The following is a 12,587-nucleotide window of genomic DNA, read 5'->3' as shown; positions in this document are numbered from 1 at the left end:
TCTACCTGTGTCTCTGCCTCTCTGCCTCTCCCCCCCTTATTCTCATGAATAAGTAAAATCTTAAAAAAATATATTGTAGGCACTGTATATTAATTACCTAAAATTTATTTTATTTTATTTTTTTAAATTTTTATTTATTTATGATAGTCATCACACAGAGAGAGGCAGAGACATAGGCAGAGGGAGAAGCAGGCTCCATGCACCTGGAGCCCAATGTGGGATTCGATCCCGGGTCTCCAGGATCGCGCCCTGGGCCAAAGGCAGGCGCTAAACCGCTGCACCACCCAGGGATCCCAATTACCTAAAATTTAAATTAAACAAAGAATGTAGGTTATATATATATGCGACAACTTCTTTGGCTGTTTATTCATTCAATTATCATTTATTAAAATACTATATATACCAAAGGTAAATGATAACCACAGATAGAGAAGGCAAAACTATATATTGATTTGCCAGGCACAGTCAAAATAAGATTAGAATTATCTAACCAATTGTGTGTGTATTTTTAAAGATTTTATTTATTAGCACGCACATAAACGGGGAGTAACATGCAGAGGGAGAGGGGAGAAGCAGGGTCCCTGATCCTGAGCCAAAGGTAGATGCCTGACTGAGCTGCCCAGGTGCTTCATCTAACAGATTTTAATTATATTTTCCTTAAAAAAAATTAAAATATATTTATATATAAACATTATAAATTTACATAACTTTATATAAAATTTGTAATATTTATATATAAGTATTATATAAATATGGGGCACCTGGGAGGCTCAGTGGTTGAGCCATCTGCCTTTGGCTCTTGTCGTGATCTCGGGTCGTGGGATCCAGTCTCACATCACGCTTCCCGGAGGTGGCCTTCTTCTCCTTCTGCCTATATCTCTGCCTCTGTGTGTATCTCTCATGAATAAATAAATAAAATCTTTAAAAAAACCCATAATGCCATTTTAATACTTCAAAAAGTCATAGTAACGGATGTCTGGTTGGCTCAGTCGGTTAAGCAGCTGCCTTGAGCTCAGGTCATGATTTCAGGGTCCTGGGATCGAGCTCCACATCAGGCTCCTTCCTCGCTTGATGGGAATTCTGCTTTTCCCTCTCCTGCTCCTCCCCCTGCTGTGTACTCTCAAATAAATAAATAAAATCTTAAAAAAAAACCCCACAAAACACAAAAAGTCATTGTAGACTGTTGATATCATCTAATATTTAATCCATGTATAAATTTTCCTGGTTACTGAAAAAGTCTTTTCATAGTTGGCTTTCTTTGAATCAGTATTGAAACAATATGCATTGCATATTTTGATTTTTTTTTTTTTTAAATCTAATTCTCCCTAACTTCTTTGTACCTCCCCCTTTTCCTCTTACCATTGATTTGTTGTCAGAAAACATGTTATTTGTCCTTTAGGATGTTCTGTTTCACATTATGCGTTTTTTTTTTGTTTGTTTCTTGTGTCACTTAGCTTAGTTCTTAGGTGCCTGTATTTACTCTAAATGTAATTTAGTTTTATTTTATTTCATTTTTTTTAAAGATTTAATTTATTTATTCATGAGAGACACACACACACAGAGAGAGGCAGAGACACAGGCAGAGGGAGAAGCAGGCTCCACGTAGGGAGCCCGACGTGGTACTCCATCCCAGGTCTCCAGGACCACACCCCGGGCTGAAAGCGGCGCTAAACCATTGAGCCACCTGGGCTGCCCTGTAATTTAGTTTTAAAGATTAGATTCAAGCTCAGTTTTTTTTTAAGGAAAGCATGGAGGAGGTTATATATTCTATATTGTATTGCATCAGAAGACATGTTTATGTTTTTCTTTTAATTTTTTTAGTGATGTTTAGGTTAGTGAATGAATTGTCCATGTTTAGTGAATTTATTAGTAGGTTTTAGATAAACTGCATTTCTTAACATCCCTATTTTGACTTTTATGGTTTAGTTGTTATTTAATTTTATTTTTAAAAAAGATTTCATTCATTCATTCATTCATTCATTCATTCATTATTGGCTGAGAGAGAGCGAGCATGCCCAAACAAGCACAGAGCCTGATGCAGGGCTTGAACCATGAACCAAGTCAAAATCAAGAGTTGGCCATCTAACTGACTGAGCCACACAGATGCCCCTATGCTTTAGTTTTTAAAAGAGTTCTCTTGGAATTCAAGATGAGGAATTCAGCATAGGTAATTTAATCTTGTGATTTTCTTTGTGGCAAAAATAGATTGCTCAGGGGAAGCATTGGGTCTTGCTTGGTCTCTCCATCGTTGATGGCTGTTTTGCTAGGCCTATTTAATGGTCTTTGTGGTACTTACTTAAATCTTTAGTTACCTGTTTATGGACTCTTTCCTCTGTGAGTTGGACAAAAATGGAATAATTAATAATCGCTAATATTTACTCTGAGTGCTTTTTCGTGTAGCAGGCCTTTTGCTTGTAATTTACATTGGTTTCCCTTTAATATTCTATTAAAACTTCTGAGGATTCTGATTTTACAGATGAGGGAACTGAATCTTGAGAGAGGTGTATACTTGTTCAAGGTCAGAGTTTGTACTACTAACTTACTTTGGAACCCGAGTTCTTCAGGGAGATTAAGGCAGGAAGAGTCAGAGTGGGATAGTAGGCTGGTTATCTGTCTTCTTGCCCCCTTCCTTCTTCAGAGATTCAGACTTTAAAATATATATTAGAGGTGGAGGTAAATAGCTTTTCTTTATGAAAAGATGGAAGGACTTAACTAGTGGGTCTCCCTGAAACCATGTCTGCTTGGAGCTATCATATAGTTTATGAGACACCCTGAATTGAAGGAGCCAAACCAAGTAAAATCTTACAGAATGATGATATTGGCTAGCATTAAAAGAGCTAATTCAATACCTAACCTTAAAAAAAAAAAGATTTTATTTTTTTTAGGTTAACTAAAACCTTTTATTTTTTATTTTTATTTTTTAAAATTTAAATTCAATTATTAACATACATATTATTAGTTTTTTTTTTTTTTTTTGAGATTTTATTTATTTAACAGAGAGAGAGGCAGAGGGAGAAGCAGGCTCCCTGCAGGGCACCTGATGCACGGCACTAGATCCGAGGATGCCAGGATCACCACCTGAGCCAAAGCCAGGTGCTCAACCACTGAGTCACCCAGGCGTCCCTTAAAATCCCTAATTCGTTACCTAATCTTTAAAAAATTTTTTTTATGTTTTAGGCTAACTAAAACCTTTTAGTTTTTAGTTACTTTTAAAAATTTAAATTCAGTTAATTAACATAAAATGTATTATTGGTTTCAGAGGCAGAGGTCAGTGATTCAGCAGTCTTACATGATACCTAGTGTTCATTTTTTTTTTTTTTAAGATTTTATTTATTTATTCATGAGAGAGAGAGGCAGAGACACAGGCAGAGGGAGAAGCAGGCTCCACACAGGGAGCCCAATGTGAGACTTGATCCCGGGTCTCCAGGGTCACGCCCTGGCCCGAAGGCAGTGCTAAACCGCAGAGCCACTGGGGCTGCCCTACTTAGTGCTCATTGTATCATGCCCTCCTTAATGTCCATCACCCAGTTTACACACCCCCGCCACCTCCCTGCAGGCCTCTGTTTCCTAATGATTGTCTCTTATGGTTTGTCTCCCTCTCTGATTATGTCTCGTTTTATTTTTTCCTCTTTTCCCCTATGATCCCCCCCCTTTTTTTCTTAAATTCTACGTGAGATCATATGATGTCTTTCTCTAATTGATTTACTTCACTTAGCATAATACCTTCTAGTTCTGTCCATGTCATTGAAATGGCAAGATTCCATTTTTTTGATGGCTAAGTAGTATGACATTGTGTGTGTGTGTGTGTGTGTACACACGTCATATCTTTATCCATTCATCTGTCAGTGTACATCTTGGCTCTTTCCATAGTTTGGCTGTTGTGGACGTTGCTGCTATAAACATTGGAGTGCAGGTGCTCCTTTGGATCACTACACTTGTATCCTTTGAGGTAAATCCCTAGTACTGCAATTGCTGCATCAGAGGGTAGCTCTTTTCAACTTTTTGAGGAACCTCCATACTTTTCCAGAGTGGGTGCACCAGCTTGCATTCCCACCAGCAGTGTAAGAGGGTTCCCCTTTCTCCACATCCTTGCCAACATCTGTCATTTCCTAAATTGTTAATTTTAGCCATTCTGACTGGTGTGACGTGGTATCCCATTGTGGTTCTGATTTGTATTTCTTTGTTGCGGAGTGATGTGGAACATTTTTTCATGGGTCTGTTGACCATTTGTAGGTGGTCGTCGTAGTCCTCTTCTCCTCCTCCTCCCCCTCCCCCCCCTTCTCCCCCGTCCACCACCTCTTCATTCATTCATTCATTCATTCATTCATTCATTCGAGACACAGAGATAGAAAGGCAGAGACATTGACAGAGGGAGAAACAGGCTCCATGCAGGGAGCCCGATGTGTGGGACTGGATCCTAGGACTCCAGGATCATGCCCTGAGCTGAACGCAGACCCTTAATCGCTGAGCACCCAGGCGTTCATTTGTGGGTCTTCTTTGAAATGTCTGTTCATGTCTTCTGCCTGTTTCTTGATCGGATTATTCTTTGGATATTGAGTTTGATAAGTTCCTTATAGGTTTTGGATACTAGCCCTTTATCTGATAAGACATTTGCAAATACCTTCGTCCATTTTGTCTGTTTCCTTTGCTGTGCAAAAGTTTTTTTTATCTTGATGAAGTCCCAATAGTTCATTTTTGCCTTTGTTTCCCTTGCCTTTGAAGATGTGTCTGAAAGAAGTTGCTGCAGCTGAGGTTATAGGGGCTGCTGCTTGTGTTCTCCTCTAGGGTTTTGATCGATTCCTTTCTCACATTTAGGTTTTTTTTGTCCGTTTTGAGTTCTTTTTTTGTGTAATGTGTAACAAAATGGTCCAGTTTCATTCTGCATGGCCCAGTGTGGAGTCTGCTTCAGATTCTCTCTCCCTCTGCTCAATGCCATATTCCTCCGCCCCCACTCACATTCTCTACCTCTCTAAAATAAATAAATTAAAATATTTGAAAAAAACATACTTTACTCTTTGAAAAAAAATCTACACCTATATTTAAGTATATTTAAACAGGCTCTTGATAGGTAGTGATCTGTCTGGAAATTTCTTTGATTTGCCTTGAATCCCACATCTACCACAGGGCAAGAGGGAGAAAACATTCAGTGTCCTATGTGCACAAAACTACAATCATTTTGCTTATGAAGATTAGTACAGTTTGATAGTAGTGGTATAGAACAAATAGTTTGTTACTTTATTATTATTATGATTTTTTAAAATTTTATTTATTTATTCATGAGAGACACAGAGAGACACAGGCAGAGGGAGAAGCAGGATGTGGGAAGCAAGAAGCCCGATGTGGGACTCGATGCCGAGTCTCCAGGATCACACACCCTGAGCTGCAGGAGGTGCTAAACCGCTGCGCCACTGGGGCTGCCCAATTTGTTACTTTAATAATTATGGGATAAATGTCTTTTGTTTTATGTAACATGTCACTTTTCAGAAGATTAGTTGTAAGTCACTTAATGTCTTAAGTTACTCTCTTGTAGTCTGTTTAATTAGCCTTTTAAAAAGTTCCTTGGTGTGCCTGGGTGGCTCAGTCAGTTAGGCATCTGCCTTCGCCTTGGGTCATGATCTCGGGGTCCTGCCATTGAGCCCTGCATCAGACTCCCTGCTCAGTCTACTTTTCCCTCTCCCTCTGTGCATGCATTCTCTCAGTCTCTCTCTCTCTCTCTCTCTCTCTCAAATAAATAAAATCTTAAAAAAAAAAAAAAAAAAGGTTCATTGTTCTGGTCCTTTGCAGTTACTTTTGGTTTGTTGTGTAGTATGCAGATATTAAGGGCCTACTTAAAAAGCAAGAATATTCCATTAAGTGTATACTTTTTTTTTTTTTTAAGATTTTATTTATTTATTCATGAGAGACACAGAGAAAAGGCAGAGACATAGGTAGAGGGAGAAGCAGGCTTCCCACAGGAGCCTGATGTAGGACTTGATCCCGGATCCTCGGTTCATGCCCTGAGCCAAAGGCAGACGCCCAACTGCTAAGCCACCCAGGTGTCCCCCCAGGTGTAGACTTTAAAAGCAGTTCTTTAAAGTCTCCATTGCCTTTACTCTTTGATTTTGACCATACTTGTGAGTTCCTCTTGTTCTTCCTCCCATTGGGTCTCCCTCAGAATACTGATTTACATTTGTGATTAAAGTTGGTAAAATTTCAAATTGGTTGGGCACCTTGGTGGCTCAGTCAATTAAGCATCTGATGTTAGCTCAGGTCATGATCCATCCCTGAGTTCTGGGATTGAGTCTCAAATTGGACTCCCTGTGAGGAGTCTGCTTCTCCTTCTGCGCCTCTCTCTCTCTCTCTCTCTCTCTCTCTCTCTCTATCTGTCATGAATAAATAAATAATGTCTTTTTAAAAAAATGTGGAATTCAGGTGATACATATTAAATGTTTTCTGCATGTCTGGAAGTTCTCCTGAAGGATAATGACTTAATTCTGAATTTAGATTGAAGATCATGTTATACAAATGTGTAAGATGTGGAGTATTCTGGGTAACAGTCCTTGTCATGTGACATGTAATAATTAGTAAAAACTTTAATTCTGTGTTTGAGAAGCTGAAACTGCTTATTAGTTGTGTATTTAGGAATAAGCTTTTTAGATAAAATCCCAAGTTTACCATTGTCACAGTAAGGATAGAAAGATGATGAGGTAGATAAATGGCATCTTTACTCCTATTTTTTTAATGCCTTGAAGTGCCCATCCTGGGAGCGAAAGAAAACACAAGGAAACCAAAAGTACAGAATGAGATTTTTTTTTTTTAAATCGATCAATTGATCGATTGATTGATTTACTTAATGAGAGACAGAGAGGCAGAGACATAGGCAGAGGGAGAAGCAGGCTCCTCTCAGGGAGCCCATTGTGGGACTTGACCCCTGGACCTGGGATCAGGTCCTGAGCTGAAGGCCGATGCTCAACCGCTGAGCCACCCAGATGTCCCCAGAATGAGACTGTTAACCACTAAAATTTACTATGCCTGTAGGTCAGAGTAGTCAGAGTGTAATGTCAATGTTATGTGTCTAATTTTACTGCACTATTGTAATTAGAAGATTGTTGCAAATTCCTTTTTTTTTTTAAGGTATTTTATTTTAATGTAGACTAAAGCAGTTTGTTTATTTATTTATTTATTTGTTTGTTTGTTTATTTATTTATTTATTTATGATAGAGAGAGAGAGACAGGCAGAGGGAGAAGCAGGCTCCATGCACCGGGAGCCCGACGTGGGATTCGATCCCGGGTCTCCAGGATTGTGCCCTGGGCCAAAGGCAGGCGCTAAACCGCTGCGCCACCCAGGGATCCCCAAATTCCTTTGTTTTAAGGTTTCTGGAATACAGATGACTGGGGTATCTTATCTGGGAGAAGTTTCTCTTTTCCAGAGTATTTGATCTTTTAGATCTTTCTCTTGGAGTTAATGGGCTTCTTTTTTTATTTATTTATTTATTTATTTTTATTTTTATTTATTTATTTATTTTGTTAATGGGTTTCTTTTTTTTTTTTTTTTAATGGGCTTCTTAAAGAAATGATCAGATCTTCATGATTTAATTCCCTATGTGGCACACTTGAACCCTTCAGTTTGGTCCTTTGAGAATAAAAATCTAGTCCCAGAACTTTGGTAGTTTAGGAACATATTTAAAAATAAAAGGTTGAGTCTTATTACATATTGAACAGCTTTATTGTTATAAAAACATCCTAGGGAACAGCCAGTGTGAGTTGGAAAATAGTATAGATGGGAGTCAGTTGGCTAGTTTTATTATCTTTTTTTTTAAAAATATTTTATTCATTTATTCATGAGAGAGAGAGAGAGAGAGTGGGAGCGCGGCAGAGACACAGGCAGAGGGAGAAGCAGGCTCCATGCAGGGAGCCCGAAGTGGCACCGTTCCCGAGACTCCAGGGTCACGCCCTCGGCCGAAGGCAGGCGCCAAACCGCTGAGTCACCCAGAGATCTCCCTATATTACATCTTTAAATATGAGTTTAGTTTATGAAGAAGTTGGATGTTCATGAAATTGATGTTCTTTGTCAGTCTTAAACGCAACAACTAATTTTTTTTTTTTTTTTTTTAACAACTAATATTTAAATACCCATTGTATCATTGCAGATAATGCTGCAAATAAGGCATGGCCCCTCACATGCTGGGTGGGAAAGGAGAAGAGATAGTCAAGTAAAATCACTATTTGACTTAAAATGATTGATAATCAGCTGTCACTGAGGTCATATTTATTTTTATTTTTGTTATTTATTTTTAAAAAGTTTTTTTAAATTTATTCATGAGAGAGGTGCAGAGACATAGGTAGAGAGATAAGCAGGCTCTCTCTGGGGAACCTGAAGTAGGACTTGATCCCAGGGTCCCGGGATCATGACCTAAGCCAAAGGCATCTAGATGCTCAACCAGGTGCCCCTATTTTGTTCATTAAAAAAAATTTTTTTTTTAAGTAATAAAGCTCTGTCCCCATCATGTGGCTTGAACTCAAAACTCCTAGATCAAAAGTCTTAATGCTCTACCAGCTGAACCAGCCAGGCACCCTAGTGGGGTCCTCTTTAGATTGGGTGGTTTGAGGAGGAAGAAAACCATGTGAAAATCCAGGTAGGAACATTCTGTGTAGGAGGAGTAGCTAATATACACATGGAAAACAACATAGTTTTTTTTTTTTTTTTTTTTTTTCACAGAATTAAAATCTACTTACTGGAATATAAAATATACACAGAAGAGCTCAGGGTGTGGTTTTAACATTCTGTCTTGACATAAAGTACAGTGGAATTTGGGGTAATGTTTATTACTTAGTTTGCCTGAATTTTAATATTTTACTATTTGTTCTGTTTTTCCTCTATGTATTTATTATTTTTTTCTGAAACCTTTAAATATAAATTCCAACATAATGCCATTTTACCCCTTAATATATTAGGGTAGATCTCCTAAGAAAAAGAGGTTCTTTTTTTTTTTTTTTTTTTAAAGACTTTATTCATTTGAGAGACCACAAGCAGGGGGGGAAGACAGAAGCAGAGGGAGAGAGGGAGAAGCAGACTCCCTGCTGAGCTGGGAGCCTGACTTGGGGCTCCACTCCAGGTTCCTGGTTTCATGACCTGAGCTGAAGGCAACTGTTTAACTATCTGGGCCATCCAGGCGCCCCAAAAGATACTCTCTTGTGGAGGTATCTTACAGTGATAAAAAACAGGAAATTAATATTAATACAGTTTACAGGCCTTATTGGAAAGTTTCCAGTTATCCTGTAATTTTTTTTTTTTTTTTTTTTTTTTTTAGGATTTTCTGTATTTATTAATGAGAGACGCAGAGAGGCAGAGACATAGGTAGAGGGAGTAGCAGGCTTCCTGTAATGGGCCTGATGCGGGACTTGATCCCAGGACCCCAGGATCAAAACTTGAACCAAAGGCAGATGCTCAACCACTGAGCCATCCAGGTGCTCCTCCTGTAGTGTTCTTGATAGCAAAACAGTATTCTGGTCTAGAGTCCAATCAAGATCACATTTTGTTTAGTTCTCATGTCTCTTTAGTGTCCATCAGTCTAGAATAGTTCCATCAGATTGGAATAATCTTGCTCTTTCATGGCTTTGATGGTTTTGAAACATAAATTCTTGTAGAATGTCCTATAATATCAGTCTGAGAAGCTTCCTCATAAATAGATTGATGTTATCTGGTGTTTTTAAATTTTATTTTATAGCCAGTATAGTTAAACTGTATCTTATTTCTGACAGGAATACCAGAAATTGAGGATCAGTGACTTGAGGTCACATTAGAGGGCACATGATACAAGTGTATCCCAGTACTAGTCATGTTAGTTTTTATTGCTTAAGAACAGTTGTTTCTGCCAGATATCTCTTCTGTGAAGTTATTATCCTACAATTTTTAAAAAAAAATTTTATTTACTTATGATAGTCATACAGAGAGAGAGAGAGAGGCAGAGACATAGGCAGAGGGAAAATCAGGCTCCATGCACCGGGAGCCCGATGTGGGATTTGATCCTGGGTCTCGAGGATCGCTCGCTGGGCCAAAGGCAGGCGCCAAACCGCTGCGCCACCCAGGGATCCCTATCCTACAATTTGTAATGAATAAATACTTTTTGAGAGGAGTACTCTGAGAATATATAAACTTCTTTTTTGTATGTATGTGCGCCCCTGGATCCACTCATGCCTAATTTGCAAACTACCCCAGTTTATAAACCTAAAATCGCCTGTTTTGCATTGGCTAATTAAAACATTTTTTTTTATTTTTTTAATTTATTTATGATAGGCACACAGTGAGAGAGAGAGAGGCAGAGACACAGGCAGAGGGAGAAGCAGGCTCCATGCACCGGGAGCCCGATGTGGGATTCGATCCCGGGTCTCCAGGATCGCGCCCTGGGTCAAAGGCAGGCGCCAAACCGCTGCGCCACCCAGGGATCCCGCATTGGCTAATTAGAATTGGGTTTTTCCTTCAAGCATTCTGAAGAGCCCTGAGTGAAATGGGGTTTAGGAGAAATTATCTTCTACCTAGGGAAATTTTTAAATTATTTTTAGATTTATTTATTTGAGAGAGAGAGAAAGAGTGAGAGCACAAGCCAGGAAAAGGGAGAGAAGCAGACCCCCCACTGAGCAGGGTGCCTGCTACAGGGCTTGATCCTGGGACTCTGGGATCATGACCTGAGCCAAAGGCAGCTAGCTGTTTAACTGAGCCACCCAGGTGCCCCTGAGAGGTGTTTTTTTTTTTTTTTTTTTTTTTTTTTTGAGATTAGAGAGAGAATGTGTGGCAGAGGGAGAGGGAGAAGCAGACTCTCTGCTGAGCAGGGAGCCTGATGTGGTGACATCACAGTCATGGGATGTGGGGTCCCACAGTCATGGGACCCTGAGGTCATGAAATGAGCTGAAGGCTGACACCCGACTGAGCCACCCAGCACCCCATTTGGGATTTTTTTGGTTGTTGTTGTTTTTAAGATTTTTATTGAGAGAGACAGAATGAGAACAACCAAGAGGGGAGGCAGCGGGAGAAAGAATCTCAAGCATACTTCCTGTAGAGCACAAAGCTTGATTCTGGGGCTCAATCGCATGACCCTGATGATTTGAGCCAAAATTTAAAAAGTTGGTTGCTCAAATGACTGAGTCACCCAGGTGTCCCCACAACACGTTTAGAATCAGATTTCTTTACTAAGGACAAGCTAATATATGGGATATCTGGATTCTAAACTTTATTCATTACTGAATCTCGGGGAGATTTTGCCATTGTCATTTACCTTATTTATGCTACTTTAGGATTGGGAAGGCATATTCCTTTCTGAGAATATACTCTAACCTAAAGATAGAGGGACAGGATTTGCTTGACTCCTGAGTCTCTGATCCAGGCAAGCCCCAGGGATGCCCTACTCTTGGTATGGGCCGAATAGGTCTCTGGGCATGGTGGCAGCTCATAGTTAGCCTGGCAACTATTTTTGTCACTGAACTAGCCCTGAAAATTTGGAAATTTTTGTCTACACATAAAGCCTTAGGACTAGTCAGGAACTTAGAGGTATTTCTTGTCATGACTCAGAGTGTATAGTGATTAATTCAAGATCACACATTTTCTGGTACATTTGGCTGTTACCAAGCTCTCCATACAGTCTCCTGGGGATGAGGGAAAGGGATTGATTTCTGTCAGATTAGGATTACTCTCCCTTTTTGCTTCTATTTATTTAGGTTACACTGGTTGAGCACTGTGTAGGTGAGGAATGTCTGCAGTTAGGATCTACCTCCACTAGATGAGATTGGCTGTTTTCCAGGTTTTGGACCCCCTCCCTCCCTCCCTCCCTTCCTCGAGTGGGGGAGGAGGGGGGAGAATACTGAGAGGGAGATGCAGATATCCTGCTGAGCAGAGAGAGCTTAATCCCAGGACCCTGAGATAGTGATTTGAGCTGAAGGCAGATATTTATTTAACTGACTGAGCCACCCAGGTGCCCCTATTTTGGCTTTTTCAGAGGAAATAAGGAACATTTCTATTCTGGCTCTCGGTGTTTAAAAAAAAAAAAAACATAAATGTGAGGACTTGAACAGTCATTCACCATAGATGTGGTACAGAGTACAGAGTACCTAGAAAGACCTCTAGGTAAAAAGACAGCATGTATCACAATATTGATTTAATCTTTATGATAATCTTCTTTAGTCCTATGGTTGGTTGGTTTCTTTCTTTCTTTCTTTCTTTCTTTCTTTCTTTCTTTCTTTCTTTCTTCTCTTCTCTTCTCTTCTCTTCTCTTCTCTTCTCTTCTCTTCTCTTTCTTCTCTTTCTTCTTCTTTCTTTCATTTTTTTTTTTTTTTGCAATTAAAAGACCCCAAGTTTTTATTATGACCTGTACATTGAAAGCCGCCTTCTTAGAGCAAGTTTTTCTTCTGACTGAGCTGTCTTTTGTGCAGGCTGTGGTAATGATTGTGTGTGTAATCTTAACCTTTTCCTTTTGACAGTGCTACAGCAGGCAGTAGCTAATGATACGCATTAGGATTTTTCCATTCTTCAGGACAGTTCCCTCTATTCTCTCATCTTTGGTGATAGGGTAGATTTTTTTTTTAAGATCATATTTTTAATAATTCAACTTGGACTG

General features: G+C 39.3%; 1 protein-coding gene across 14 annotated transcripts in view; it reads left to right on the top strand.

The window, feature by feature from the left end:
- UBAP2 (ubiquitin associated protein 2) overlaps positions 1–12,587 on the top strand; it is a 124,716-nt gene that overhangs the window by 63,531 nt on the left and 48,598 nt on the right. The window contains exon 1 of one of the 14 annotated variants that reach the window (XM_049091868.1): positions 8,745–8,795. The exons of the other annotated variants lie outside the window; for them this stretch is intronic. The gene's annotated coding sequence lies outside the window, so the exon portion shown is untranslated. Of the gene's footprint in view, positions 1–8,744; positions 8,796–12,587 lie in introns of those variants that run through there. 14 annotated transcript variants of the gene reach the window in all.

Source organism: Canis lupus, chromosome 11 (assembly GCF_003254725.2).
Source record: "Canis lupus dingo isolate Sandy chromosome 11, ASM325472v2, whole genome shotgun sequence".
Taxonomy (NCBI): Eukaryota; Metazoa; Chordata; class Mammalia; order Carnivora; family Canidae; genus Canis; species Canis lupus.
Note: the sequence above shows the minus strand (reverse complement) of the source record. Positions and strands in the feature narration are given on the sequence as shown.